Raw genomic sequence first — 15,348 nt, forward strand, 5'->3', positions numbered from 1 at the left:
AAATAATAGACAAGTTCATTTATTTTGAATGAAGTTCAATTTCCGCATTCCAAAATATTTTGAAATATTTGTTTTTTGTTTAAAAATGTTGTTTAATTATTAGATCAAGCCATTTTGTAATACATGATGGTCCACCATTAAAATTACTAGATGACCGAGATATCAAGCATGACGAGTTTATTCATTACATGGGATCCCAGATCAGGTGATTGGGTTGACGCAAGGTCCACACTTCCACACACTCACACAATCAAATGATCACCCAATAAAATCCTTGATAATTTTGCCATTTAAGCTTATTTTCACCTATTTTTTCAGATCATGTTCCATTGCAATATGTAAAATTGGAGTTTCTAGGATATGCCCCAGGACTGGTATTCAGAGCAAATTAATGTTGATAGGGTGCTCATGCTGCCTCCAACAATAGAATTTTATAACTTTGGCGAATCAATCCTTGAATGAGTAGTAACAGTAAGCCATTTGCAAAGTTACAAGTCTTAAGCATGAAAAATGGCTAAATATCATAAGCCCAAACGTTTAAACACTGACTTATAGGCCACCCTGTATCTCAAATAAGATAAATAAATAAATAAAGTCAAATTGTATACAGCACTTTATCTGCAGATGTTGGAGTCAGCTACATAATATAAAGAACTATATCTGACACTGCAAAGGATGCAGCAAATCAGATCATGAGGCTGCGCTGTCATGTTAGTAGCACATCCTACTAGGGAGATACAGATATAGATATTAAATAAAAACAACCAACATTTGAAAATGAAACAAAACTATAAAAGAAAAAACTGTATTTAAATAATTTAAGAACAAATTTAAGAACAATTTTAAACCTTTGAAACAGTTAAAATAAATACTTGGATTTCAAATGGAACAAAATGTAGCCGTCACAATTGCTTCATGCTTGTGAGCCCAGATGTAATTAAGCTTTCTATTAGTTGAGATATGTTTGTTAGTCAATTATTCTCTGACGACTGCAGCACTCGAATGATTTCATCTTAATGAAACAACTTAGATCATTACAATTACCGTGCTGCAAGTTTCGCAAGTCATGTAAACTGCATGGGTCGAGAGTGCTCGACTTGAAAGTGGTGAAAAGAATACTAAACTAAACTTTGACGTCCAGACTCCATGTCCAAAAGTTAGCTTCGGTTGTAGCTTTCTGTCTCAAAACTAAATCAACACATCATCAGTCATCACCATTTACAATTTAACCGCATATAATAATGTATTTTTTATTTTTGTGTACAAGCTTCCTGTCATGTTCAGTCATAATCATAATAATAATTTGCAGTTTTTAAAACTTCAAAACGTCATTTTCTAATTGCGCGGCGCTTTTCAATTTTGTACGAGAAAATCTAGCATGAAGCAATAATTAAACAAATTAGGTAGCAAGATGTTTACAACATTATTCATATCAACCAAGCACAGCGAAACGTTAACCATTGTTAATGGTCTGGTCCGGCGCGCGCTATTTCGTAACACTAATTGCCATTTCGAGAAGAAAGCGGCTCGCGCTACTTTGAAAAATTTAGACGAGTAACATCCGTCAAACAAAAACGCGGCTTACTGCTTAGCGTAATTTTAAATTTGCTTTGCTGTAATTAATATTACAAAAAATGTCATATGTGCAAAAAACGCGGCGCTATAGATGTGGATACTGGTGGGGAGGTGAAACACATTTGTTTACTTTAATAGTGAGCACTTGTTCGGCGGGTTGAGGAGGTGAAACACATTTGTTTACATTTTTAGGGTAAGCACATGTTCGGCGGATTGAAGAGGTGATACACATTTTGTATTATAGAAGGCTTGTAACACTTGTAACGCTTTCTTGTTACCCCCCTTTGAAGGCCCCGAATTATTTTCTGAACGAAAGCTCAAAAATAACCGAGAAATCGACCTTCTTATTAACTCATTTTGATGACTGTTTCTGACCTAAAATTGCACGAAAAATCGATTTAGCTAGGTTTCAGAACCTATAAACACTTCCTTATCCCTAAAAATCGATGTTTTATAGCTAATACGAGCAACAAGCAACATATGTTTTGATCCTTCGGTTCTACTCATGAATCCCATATAGAAACACTATTTGTAAAACAAAAAATGGGTCTTAGAGCAATACTACCAGGTTTTGTTAATTACTGGTACAAAGATGGTACACCTCCAGCAAGTACCAAGTCTGGTTTCTATGTACACAAAATATTGACAGTTCATAGTATCATCGTAAAGAACGCATTAGTTTTTATACATAAGCTGAAAAACTTCCCAAGTTTAGTGCCTCCCTCTATAAAGAAAACAATACCTAACAGTGCACCAATATTTAACGTCGCCAATCCGGATTCAAGTCTTACAACTACATGGTCAGATGAATATGGTAAATACCCTTACAATAATTCAGTATTCTACAAAGGTCCACTACTAGCAATAAACAGATATAGTGTCGCAGCAACTTCCTTACCAAGTCTATTCAACCTTAACATCTACAAAAGGTGCATAAAAAACATGCTCATTGATCAACAAAACGAGGGCATTGCAGACGAATGGCCCAACTTTATGTTATACAATATAGCGGGACTAAGGAAATCAGAGCGCAACATCAACCGCAATGCTAATAATATCTCTGTCTCATAAGCACGCCATCACAGAATCAATTTCACTGCATACCATCTCAGTTACACTGCCATCAATTCGCCAGCAAAAAAGGCATGACGCTATGCGACTGATAACAGTTGTTAAATTTAAAAAATTTTGGAATAGCTAGCTAGCCGTAGCTATGCGCCTGTTTCCACTCTACAACTATAAAAGGGCATTAATATGATAATTTTAACTAAAGGCAACTTTATATGTGCTCAGCTATGCTTTGTTCGACAAGCTCCATGATATACATATTAATCGTTTTAATGAGATCTAATCTTTAGTGAGTTTTGAGTTTGAATTGATAACACTTATTATATATATTATTTTTTGAGTAAACATTGGCTGGTACTTCGGGCCGGTCCCCAACCAACCATGACCTAGGCAGTAAAGCTGAACCCGACAGATCGAGGCAATCCTCCTCATCAAACTAGTACTAACACACTTCTCAGATATAAATGTTCTTTGCGATACGTTTATTGCAGCTTTGCAACTTGAGTGAAGACCAGAGTACGAAAACACACAGCAGGTTAGCAACTCACTTTTGGTGACTGTTCCTCACGAACATTCTGATCCTGCAACATATATGAACAAGGATATCGTCTCCTTAACAAATCGAACAGGTACTATCAAAATTTCTAGAGCACAGCATGATAACAAAGTCAAAAGAAACACAATGAAGGTAGGTTACCAACACCACAATATAACAATCATACTAAAAACTGAATTAAGTTTATTCTGACGACGGGCAGCCCTGATGTGCTCCGTGATCCTCAACGAGCGACCACTTGTAATAGAGGTGGTATGTCACGTGACACCAATCCGTCCAATCACAAACAGGAAGAGTGAGCAGATCGATATCGTGTGTTTACTTTCCTTATCTTTATTTGACCCTCTGTTCAAATTGTTATCTCTATCACATCTCGGCTCGGTAAGGTCCGCGTGCAATATCTGCACTGCGGTAAACACGCCATGATAACGTCATGAACTTGAAATAGTGTGATTGTTGTACTTATATAACCGTACCCATTGCCCACGTACAATACAAACTGTTGGGGGGGGGGGGGGGGGTTGAAGATAAACAACCGATCTTGATAGTGTGTCGGTCGGTCGCTCCTCCTATTCAGCAAGCTCAACAAGTTTAGGTAGACCTGGTCATTTAAAAAAAATCACTGTCCACCTCCCTTAAAAAAACAGGGTTGACAAGTTGGGCACACACGAATGGGCACACACGAATGCGATGTCGCTCAGATAAGGCAATATCTTCGCCACAACTTTGTTTCCCAAAATCTTGTACCGCTTCAGATAGCCAATGGAGCGTTCCACGTGAATGCGGGCGATGCTTACTTTTCTGCTGGCAGCTACTTCTTCCGGCGTGAACTGAGTCTTGCTCCACATCACCTCTAGGATGTTAAGTGTAACTCCTGAAATTTAATTCGCTTTTTATTCCGCTTATTCTTAACTAACCGGACGATGAATAATCACTCTACACTCAACTATTACGTGACGTTACAACACGTTCTCTAGCTGGCTCTGAGTAACTGCTTACTGCATGCAGGATTTTAAATAGAAATTTGAATAGTGTACAGCAAAGCTCTAACCCATGATCCGAAATAAAATGCAGCTGGTAAACAATCTAAAGAGGGGTCCACTGAACGAACCGGACGCGGATTACGCACGTTAGATTCTAAGACTAAGAGGAAATTAAATTCACGTCGCTACATGCACAGTTAATTTTTAAGCACGAACACAGTAATCATGTGGTAGCATGGATTTAAACAGACAAACAGTGTTATTTGCAGTAGCATCAGTTAACGATGGAGTACGTTTTCAGTTTGCGGGCCTAAATGTAAAGGACCGTCAATGTGGCCAAAAATACGATACGAATATGTATGTACGGTACCAGCTAAAATATCTGTCAGTACAAGTATATACAGCAAAGCTCTTACCCATGATCCGAAATAAAATGCAGCTGGTAAACGAACTAAAGAGGGGTCCACAGGTCCACTGAACCATTTCAACAGCGCACCCATTACCCGTTATCGATTTTATCAATACTTCCGTATCTCATCTAAAATAAACACCCCGCACACAAAATGAATTCCATTGACTTTGAGGGCAAGTGCAACATTTAAAGTTACACAAACTCTTATTACAATTGTGAGAATGATTCCAAGTTTACATATTTAAAACGGCAATGACTGATTACACAGCACAAATTGAAATTTTGAGTGTCTAACCTGGTAAAAATGAACTGCTCCATGTTGAACTAGTACTTCAAATCTGTCATGTATAACCATGCTTGTTGACTTTATTTATTTATTTATTTATTTATTTATTTATTTATTTATTTTTGTCCTCCTGTACACTGCAAGTGCCTCCTCCTGGAACATACAGTTCTTGTCAGTGAAGTCGTGTCCTATATTCCGTTTTCAAACACTTACTGTCTAAGTTAAGCAAAGGAGCACTCATGGATATATGTTAATGTTCCGTTCATGATTGAACAGTTAGCATCACAGTCAGTTGGAGGAGCGACCAACACACTATCAAGATCGGTTGTTTATCTTCAACCCCCCCCCCCCCCCCCCCCCCCCAACAGTTTGTATTGTAGGTGGGCAATGGTGAGCAATGGGCACGGTTATATAAGAAGAACAATCATGGCGTGTTTACCGCGGTGCAGATATTGCACGCGGACCTTGCCGAGCCGAGATGTGATAGAGATAACAATTTGAACAGAGGGTCAAATAAAGATAAGGAAAGTAAACACACGATATCGATCTGGTCACTCTTCCTGTTTGTGATTGGACGGATCGGTGTCACGTGACATACCACCTCTATTACAAGTGGTCGCTCGTTGAGGATCACGGAGCACATCAGGGCTGCCCGTCGTCAGAATAAACTTAATTCAGTTGTTAGTATGATTGTTATATTGTGGTGTTGGTAACCTACCTTCATTGTGTTTCTTTTGAATTTGTTATCATGCTGTGCTCTGGAAATTGTGATAGTACCTGTTCGATTTGTTAAGGAGACGATATCCTTGTTCATATGTTGCAGGATCAGAATGTTCGTGATGAACAGTCACAAAAAGTGAGTTGCTTACCTGCTGTGTGTTTTCGTACTCTGGTCTTCACTCAAGTTGCAAAGCTGCAATAAACGTATATCGCAAAGAACATTTATATCTGAAAAGTGTGTTAGTACCAGTTTTATCAGTTAAGGTGAGGATTGCCTCGATCTGTCGGTTTCAGCTTAACTGCCTAGATCATGAGTAGAACCGAAGGATCATAACATATGTTGCTTGTTGCTCGTATTAGCTATAAAACATCAATTTTAAGGGATAAGGAAGTGTTTATAGGTTCTGAAACCTAGCTAAATCGATTTTTCGTGCAATTTTAGGTCAGAAATAGTCATCAAAATGAGTTAATAAGAAGGTCGATTTCTCGGTTATTTTTGAGCTTTCGTTCAGAAAATAATTCGGGGCCTTCAAAGGGGGGTAACAAGAAAGCGTTACAAGTGTTACAAGCCTTCTATAATACAAAATGTGTATCACCTCTTCAACCCGCCGAACATGTGCTTACCCTAAAAATGTAAACAAATGTGTTTCACCTCCTCAACCCGCCGAACATGTGCTCACTATTAAAGTAAACAAATGTGTTTCACCTCCCCACCAGTATCCACATCTATTAATTGATAAATTAATTGTTAACCATTAACGTAATGAGTAATACTGATATAATTATTTGTAAAATAGTTTTTTCGTCGCGTCGACAAATAAGTATATAATACTAGTCCAACTCAGCGCACATTTTGGCAAAATTGGTTAAGTTAGGCATATGCTTAAAACTTTTCGTAACGAGCTTGTCCATTGTTAATGATCTGGCCCGGCGCGCGCTACTTCGTAGCACTTGCCATCGGGCCATTTCGTTAATTGACGATGTCAATTCATTGCATAGCAGCTCGGCGCGGCACAGTAGCGCATCTCGCCGATCTAGCCAGTGAGAAGCCTCATTGAGTGCGCGGCGCGGCACAGTAACGCATCGCGCTACAAGCCATTTCGTAACATTTCGAGAAGAACGCGGCGCGCGCTACTTCGAAGAAATTTTGAAATTTAGACGAGTAACATCCGTCAAGTAACGCGCGTAAACTAACCGACCATAGGCCGGCCTTTGCGTACGTGATACGTGACGCGCGCGTATGTTTCACCGCCTAATCACTAATCACTAATTGGTGGCCGCGCACATCGCTATTACAAACACGAAAGGGGTACGGCCACGGTCTGTTTGCTCCTTGTGTCCACATTAAGTGAGCCTAGGTAGTGCGCCATCGACAGTGAGCCGCGTGTGCCGCGACTGTAGGATGGTTTTTTAGCGCTAATTTCGGCCAACACAAACACAAAATTATAGAAACAAATAAGTATTAAGTAACCTTCTCTTGATCCAATTTTTAAAAAATTGGTTAGAGCTTACTCTTACCTAGCTGGGGACCTCAGGCTATTATGTTCATAAACCGAATAGAGATTAGGCGAAATGTTCACATAGCCATGTGTCTAGTGTCTACGCGTACTGCGTGACGCGCTTGTTTCACAAGTAGATCTTTTGCCGCATTCGGCGGACGCGCGCTACTGCAAGCGAGAGGGCTCTGGTTAGAGCAAGGCGAAATGACAGGCTGAGCGCGGCCCAGTAAGCTTACTCACAAACTTACAAAGCCAAAGAGGCAAAGAAATTCCATGTCCGAAAAATTTAAAGAATATATCCAACCATTAAACAATTTAACATTATGTTACAGCTAAAAGCAGCGTATTTTGCCCTATTATTCATTACTACATACTACATCAACTCCGATATCCACAAAAATTTTTGAACAGTTGTGATCTCACTGCTGCGCGCAGTGTTGTGACCCCTCTTCGTCGTATTTTACACATATTTGGACATTGGCAATTTATTCAATTGATAATTTTAAAGTTTTAACATTTTTATATTAAATTCTTTTTGAATATAGTTCTAAAACGATTAAACTTGCTTTCTGTGAAAATTTAATGTACTTTCGTAAAATAATTTTGATGTGGCAGCGATTTGAAAAATAAATTAGTTAAAAATGATACAAAAAAATTGGACATTTTTTGATATTAAAACATGCATAACTTGGGCTGTGTTGACAGTAGAAAAATAATTTAACCCTTGTCCGAAAGGTTTACAAAAGTTTTACGCGCCGCGCATAATTGCCGCGCAATTTCGCGTGTCAAATCCGTCTAAGAGTGAACATAATTGATGAAGGAGCACTTTGACCTTTACACCTCGTGCGTTCACTGTTCGCGCCTCAATTGCGCCCAGTTCACTGTTGCCTCGCGTTATTCCATCATCCATATTTCTGCTCTTAGTTGCTTTATAATGTGTCAGCAGTAATCAGCCCTGCTGTATTATATATTGTGCTTGATTGTTGATACCTAATTAATTAACTGTTAACAATGGCAGTTATGTTGGATGATGATTAATCACTCTACAATCGCCTGTCACGTGACTTCTTCAACCCGTTCTGTAGATGGCCCTAAACAACTATTCGAAACCCGGAAACCATAACCCTCTAATCAGATCCCAACCCTAACGGCCTAACCCTAACCAAATCCTTTACAAAAGCATATACTGAAACACTATAGAGAAATTAGGCTAACTTCCTTATTGTCATATCACGTGATCGAGACAGTTTTTCGCCAATATCTCGTTAGGGGAGAATTTTAACCTTATGTCATGGGGGTAATAGGTAAGTGCTTAGGAACCTCTTTGCTTTTATTCGAGCCTTTTATTAAATCGAAGTTACAGTTCACGAGGTTGATCCTTTGGGAGATATTATAAATCCTGTTTTACTATTATTTATAAATTCTAACGTTTAACTTTAATAATAATAAGTAAGTTTGGACGCAGACTAGAAACGAGTTTAATCGACTAAGTTTTTGATTTTGTGTACCTTTTTATCATACAACTTTTTAATTTCAGCAAATTTTAGTTAAAGAGTAAATCAAAGTTAGCAATCATTGAACTCAATAGTTAAAAAGGTGACTGTAAAAATAGAACTAAGATTTCGATACTTTTAAATGAACTTCTAGTTCTAATGATATAATTTTAAATCATTAGATGTTTAAATTTTCTGATAGCTGGATCATAGTCATGTAGAAATTAGGTTAAACATTGTCATGCAGAAATTAGGTTGAAATAATTTTGTCCATAGAAAACACAGTCACGCCTTACATTATTACAAGCTTTAAAGGGCTCGTGAGTCGTGTTAGTGTTACTATTACTTTTGAGCTTGAAAGCAGACAAAACTTTGCTTATTTGTTTGTTTATTATTTTGTTTGTTATTAGAGAAAGAAGACAATAGTACCTCTCGATTATTTCAGGAGAAGCTAAAAGCGCTGAAAGCCAAGAAGCATCTCCCGCAGGAGCTGTTGAATCAGCACGCTGAAGAAGTACAGAGACTGGTGAACAAGCTGATAAACTCAGACAGCAGCAAAAACTTCAAGTGAGCTTCGTGACGTCATTGACATTACCGTCGTTGTGACGTCATTTTCGATGTTGATCGAATGAATTTATTTGTATTCTAGAGATTCTATTTTAGCATTTGACAAGTAACAACTTTGGCTCTGTTAATTACTGTGCTGTAATGCACTGAACGACCGGGATTCCCGGCGCCAGGGGAGGTGTTTATTCCCGGCCCCGGCCAATTTTGAGTTTTTGGCCGGGAATTATAGATTAAAAAGTCACATAAGAACATAAAAACTACTGTCTTATTTGACCCACAATTCATACTTACATTTACAACTTATCTTATATTGGTAAGGGATCAATTAGCCGAAGTTAAAATGGAAAGTGCCAGTTTTACTTTAAAGTCTGAAGCACTGCAGAGCGTGAAAAGTGATATTAAAATGGACTCTAAAAGTGCCTGTGTCTTCATACTATGGTGTTCCGCCTCACTTCTATACTCACTTGCTGGAAGCTATGTGAGTTATTTTACCTCCTTATTTCAAATGACCTCCAAACCAATTACATTGAACTTTGAAGAGGTGAAGAAACCATTAATATTTACTGAATTAAATGCGACTATAAAACCGAAATAGTAATACACTGCTGACTACAAAGAAACATCTTACATGGGGCCAGGCTCATATAAGTGTTCATATGTTAGTGTTCATAGCCGTTGAAAATATGGCGGAATGACAGGCTGAATGTGGCCCATAGTAGAAGAAAAAACATTATAATTCATTCCGACCATAATAGAAATACAATTAAACTAGAATGAAACAAAGAGTATTAAATTTTTAAATTAGTCGAGTCAACCAAATTTCACAGAGAAGCTGGAAATTTATACGACAATTTAAACGCAATGTGTATGCGCCGTGATCAATGGTCACGGCGCATAACCATTGCGCCGTGACCGTTGATCACAGCGCATAACCCGTAAGATGCTGCGCACATTTTTTATTTTAAAATGGCGGGAACACATTTCAACTGCCATTGTTATACGATACATTGAAGTGCATAGTGGAGTGTGTGGTCTGATAGTAGACAGAGGACTTATTTGAAACATTCCCGGTGCCTTCAACTGTTCTTTGCACTGACTATTTGATTGCTTAAACGAATAGGCGAGCCTTCAAAAACATTAGTTTCAATGTTTTCATAGTTTTATGATGCAAATATGATTTTTCCATTTACTTAACTGATAATACCCCCAATATCTTTTCAGGTGTGGAGGTCGGACCGAAACTGTAATCAGACACTAAACATTAACGAGGACCAATTATTTTACTCCTTTAATGATGAATAAAGATCGCTGATTGCTTTTACTAATATATAGTGTTAAAATGAAAGAGAAACTGTTGAGACGAAAGAGAAAAACGCACTCATTTATTTATAGTTTTATGTCTTAACAATGTTATTCGAAAGCTAATTTTAAAAGCTGGCTCTGAATCCTTGCTAAATGATTTGGGAAGGTGTAAGGGCTAAATATGCCTGTAGACATCATTTTCAGTGGGTTTTATGAAGTTTATGATTAGGGTATATTTTGGGACTGAAATAAGCGCAAGACCTTCGACGTTTCTATTCCTACTGTTTTTTTAATTTAGCAAATATACAAAAAAAAATTATACTGTCGTAAAGATAAAATGTTTAGTTATCGGATAGATACTTTAAAATTAAGTATTAAAATAACCGAGCTAAGATATTCAATGTTAAACTCAAAAATGTTCACGCGTTTATGAAGAAATATCTAATTCTGCGCGTAGTTTTTTGGTCACAACTATGGCAAATTTTTACCAATTTTGTTCATAATTTCAAAATGTTATTTAGTAGACAAATTACTTTCGGACTAAATCCTTATTGTTTATTCAAATCTAAAAGAAACAACATTTATTTGACTTCAAAATTGTTCAATCTGAATACGAGCTAATTACGACGAAGGGAGGTCACAACACTGCGCGCAGGAGTGGATCTGAAAGCCTTATTGGAATTTGACCATTGTTATTGTTAATGATTTGGCCCGGCGCGCGCTACTTCGTAGCACTTGCATGCAGTGGCGTTGATTCACGATGTCAATTCTTCGCATCTCGCCGATTTGTGGTTGCGAGAAGCATTATTGGATGCGCGCGCGCGACCCAGCAGTGCATCGCGCTACAAGCAGTGGCGCGAAAGCACATAATTAGGTGAATTTTAGCGCTATGCACTAAGCTAAGTACTTAATTAACTGGGTCCACAGGAGGGGCAAAGTGCAAAGAAACTGCTGCTCACTGCTGCTCACTGCTACTCACTGCTACTAACTGCTGCTCACTGCTGCTCACAGTGAGCAGCAGTTAGTAGCAGTGAGCAGCAGTGAGCAGCAGTTTCTTTGCACTTTGCCCCTCCTGTGGGTCGCGCATTATCCAATAATACCTTTCGCAACATTCGTTAGATCGGTGCGCGTGAGATGCACCAGTACAGCTAGGATTGACATCGTCAATTAATGTCAAATGTAGGTAGTACGCCATCGACAGTGAGCCGCGCGTGCCGATTGTAGGATGGTTTTATGCTTCCCGACCTCCGATTGCAACAAAAATTGGTAAGCTTACTCATGGACTTACAAGCTGAAAGTGTTCGAAAAAGTTAAAGCATATCCGATCCAATTATCAGGGCTTTTACTAATTCGCTCGCCCAAAAATTTCACGTGACTTTGGTGTTTGGTTTTTATGGTTTTGCAGCCGTACAAAACGATTTTACATAAACCCTAACCCTAACCATAACCCCGAAGCTAACCATAACCTTTACCTCAACCCTAACCCTAACCCGAGCCCTAAACAATCAAATTAGTATTTTACTAGCCTAGCCTGTCACGTGACCAAAACGGTTTTTTGCCCATAACTCTCCAGGGAAGCATTTTAACCCTACCACCTACGTCATGGGGGGTGATTCGGAATCAGCGTCCAAAAATACACCGATTTAGATCACTTTCATGCCCAAAGGGCCTTTTCACAAGATTTTTCTTAAAATTTGGGCGAGCGATTTAGTAAGACTAAGAGCGAATTATCAGACATCATATTTATGTTACAGCTAAAAGCAGCGTATTTTGCCCCATTTTGATCACTATATCAACTCCGATATCCACCAAATTTTTCGGACAGTTGTGAAAGCCCTATTGGAAGGTCGTCGTCAATTTTCAGAATGATCTCATTCAAGGAACCGAAGATATATTCGAACAATACGACAAAAATCAACGAATTTGGTCAAATTACGCGACTTTTACAGCTATTTTTGCTCCAAAAGCCGCGCAGCATCAAATATGGCACCTAGGCGAAACTCACTGATCTTTCCAAAAAGGTATGACATGGACAAATTTGGTATTGTGAAAATTCTCAGTCTCTGATCTAGAAAACATGGTGGTACAAAAATTTTTTAAATCCGAGCAAGTTTATTTTTATCGTGCACCCCCTAATTAATGATTAATGTACGTTTATAATCTATCAAGACGGCTCACGGCAAAATGCGCGCTGAGTTAGACTCGTTGACGGTCTTTGAACAAATATTTTACGAGTATCACCGGATCACCCGTTGTCCCGTTAATCGCCAAGCGTATTAAATGAAATTATGACGATGAGGATCACGATCTACTAAGTGAGACAAGGCTCTTATATATAGAGTGATAAAGTAAATTATAAACCTACAGCTATGACTATGAGCTAATTCACACGTCAGCGCAGTCTAATAATATTAGTACTGTATAGTAATTGGTATTATCACACTTTCGAGCCAAATTTGGCAGGAAAGCAGAATTGATATTCCATGCCCCGATGGGGAGCACTGGCTCTCACCCGGGGGCATGAAATATCAATTAGTTGCTCAGAGAGTGCTCCATAGAAACGAGGAGCCCGCTCTCAGAACTGATCTACTACTGTAAGGTACTGATTTAAATAATGATTTAAATCAATAACCTGAGTAGTCTACGACCTTAAATGCAATGGTCAGAGAGAATTTACAATTTGATGCAAAATGTATACTTATACAAAAACTTAAAACATTTCCTTGCGTTTCAGATGCGTCAAGCGAAATAAAAACTTTCCTTGTAAAACTTCCTCCCAATGTTGACTTTCTATTGTACTTCTTAGCCTAATAAGGCAGGAAAGCAGAATTGATATTACATGCCCCGATGGGAAGCACTGGCTCTCACCCGGGGGCATGAAATATCAATCAGTTGCTCAGAGAGAGCCCGATATTCCCATAGGAACAAGGAGCCCACTCCCAACAACTGTTCTACTACTGCGAGGTACTGATTTAAATAAAGATTTAAATCAACAACCTGAAGTAGTCTATGACCGTTAATGCAATGATCAGATAAACTTTCCAGGATAAGGAAAAATTTATATTTATATATGGTTTTGAAAATATTTCCTTGTGTTTGAGATGCGTCAAGCAAAATAAAATTTTTTGTTGTAAAACTTTTTCAAGCTGTTCCCTTTTTATTGCACTTTATAGTTCAAAGCCTAATTAGGCTTCGGATGATGAAACGAAGTAAAAACTCCCTGGCTTGTACGAGCTTTAAGTGACTTAGGGTTATTGAAAACGAGATCAAAGTTTACAAGCAGACTTGAAAGTTTCACAAAGTTTTGGTACTTGTCAGCGATACAATCAATCAGGATAATTAATTTCCTTAATCGCTTACTTGAAATTAAAAAGGAAGTGTCAGAACAAACTACAGTCACCCTCACAAAAAATAGTAAACACTAGACGATGTTTGATTAATTCGAACGAAGAAAACACACAAAACAAAGCCAGATTTCAGCCATTTCAGACCTCAATTTTAACCCCCTCTGATCCCTTCTTTGAGCCATATTCCATATAGAAATTGTGCAGAAATTATACTTGGCTTTTCCAAACCGGTTTCGCCTAGATTAGCTTGCGAAATTCGTGGCTGATCTATAAACAGACTGATAAAGAGACTTATATGTAGATTCTGTACAATAAAGAGCGGAAATTCTATCCCAGGACTAGTTTTAACTGAATTTTAGTTAGTGCAAATAAGTGCAATAAAAACATCCTATAAAATATATTATTTAAATAAATATAATTATATCAAGGGACGAATGACGTAACTTAATCAGCTAATCTGGTTATAAATTAGTCTGGGCACTGGGGCAAACAGGTCCGATGATTAATGTGCTGCCATTCATTAGACCAATTCAATATTGGTAACAGTACGGGTGAACTACCTGGCCATGACCAGGGTGGTTATAGGCTGGTGGAGTACTGCGTTCTAAAATGTTGAAGAGATACATTTGAATATTACAAATGTTCTGATAATTTCCAGTTCAGATAATTTCTAGCTCGAAGCAGATAATGGCAAATAATTTATAATGGCAAGTAAAGATGAATACTGACTAAGAACTAAGCAGAATACTTGATAAAATTCTAAGTCAACGATTACAAGTTGCATTGATTAAATCATTCTGAAATAACAGACAATCAAGAATCAAGACGGACGATAATATTGTTGATGTAAATTAGAGAGTGTAGTGTATAATGTGGACTGATAAATAGACACTAATTATGACCCCACAGCTCTATTCAAATACAAGAACTAGGAAATTCTTTCACCTCATCGTAGATACAGATTATACGATAAGAACTGTGATGTATAATCAACACTTAAACGGATGTTCTATACATTATACTGCATCTACAGTTTTAATGACTCTAAAAATATCTAATAGAAATAAAGTATTAGAATCACCTCACATCAATTGATTTGCAGGATGTAATTACGTATCAAACGCGCTCGCGGCGGAATATTCTAGACTCATAAGTACAAGACCAATAGGCGGAAAACACATTAATATTGCATGCACTAGGTAGCACTAGCAGTACAAAGCAAATTCAGCGCGGCACACAGCATTCACTGTGTCATAAATGTGAAACGCGAGATTCTAATTTCACGTATTGTATCTTTAATATATGAAATACTAACTTATCGAGAGCTATATATAGCTTGGACATTATAAACATAAATAAGTTCGACATGTCTAGTATTGCTTTGGTGAGATTCATAACTAACGTTTGATCAAATTCTGCTTTCCAGGCCAAATTTGGCTCCAAATAATGGCAAATAATGGCAAGTAAAGATGTATACTGACTAAGAACTAAGCAGAATACTTGATAAAATTCTAAGTCAACGATTACAAGTTGCATTGAT

At 37.9% G+C, this 15,348-nt stretch overlaps 3 protein-coding genes across 3 annotated transcripts in view; 1 reads left to right on the forward strand and 2 right to left on the reverse strand.

Annotated features, from left to right (window-relative positions):
* The window catches only part of LOC134819662 (TBC1 domain family member 22B-like), an 82,849-nt gene that overhangs the window by 23,604 nt on the left and 43,897 nt on the right, over window positions 1–15,348 (reverse strand). The window lies entirely within an intron of this gene.
* The window catches only part of LOC134819668 (zinc finger protein 429-like), a 290,343-nt gene that overhangs the window by 9,769 nt on the left and 265,226 nt on the right, over window positions 1–15,348 (forward strand). The gene's annotated exons all lie outside the window — the stretch shown is intronic.
* The window catches only part of LOC134819674 (coiled-coil-helix-coiled-coil-helix domain-containing protein 2-like), a 61,123-nt gene that overhangs the window by 1,867 nt on the left and 43,908 nt on the right, over window positions 1–15,348 (reverse strand). The window lies entirely within an intron of this gene.

This window comes from Bolinopsis microptera, chromosome 8 (genome assembly GCF_026151205.1).
Source record: "Bolinopsis microptera isolate Bmic1 chromosome 8, MBARI_Bmic_1.0, whole genome shotgun sequence".
Classification (NCBI taxonomy): Eukaryota; Metazoa; Ctenophora; class Tentaculata; order Lobata; family Bolinopsidae; genus Bolinopsis; species Bolinopsis microptera.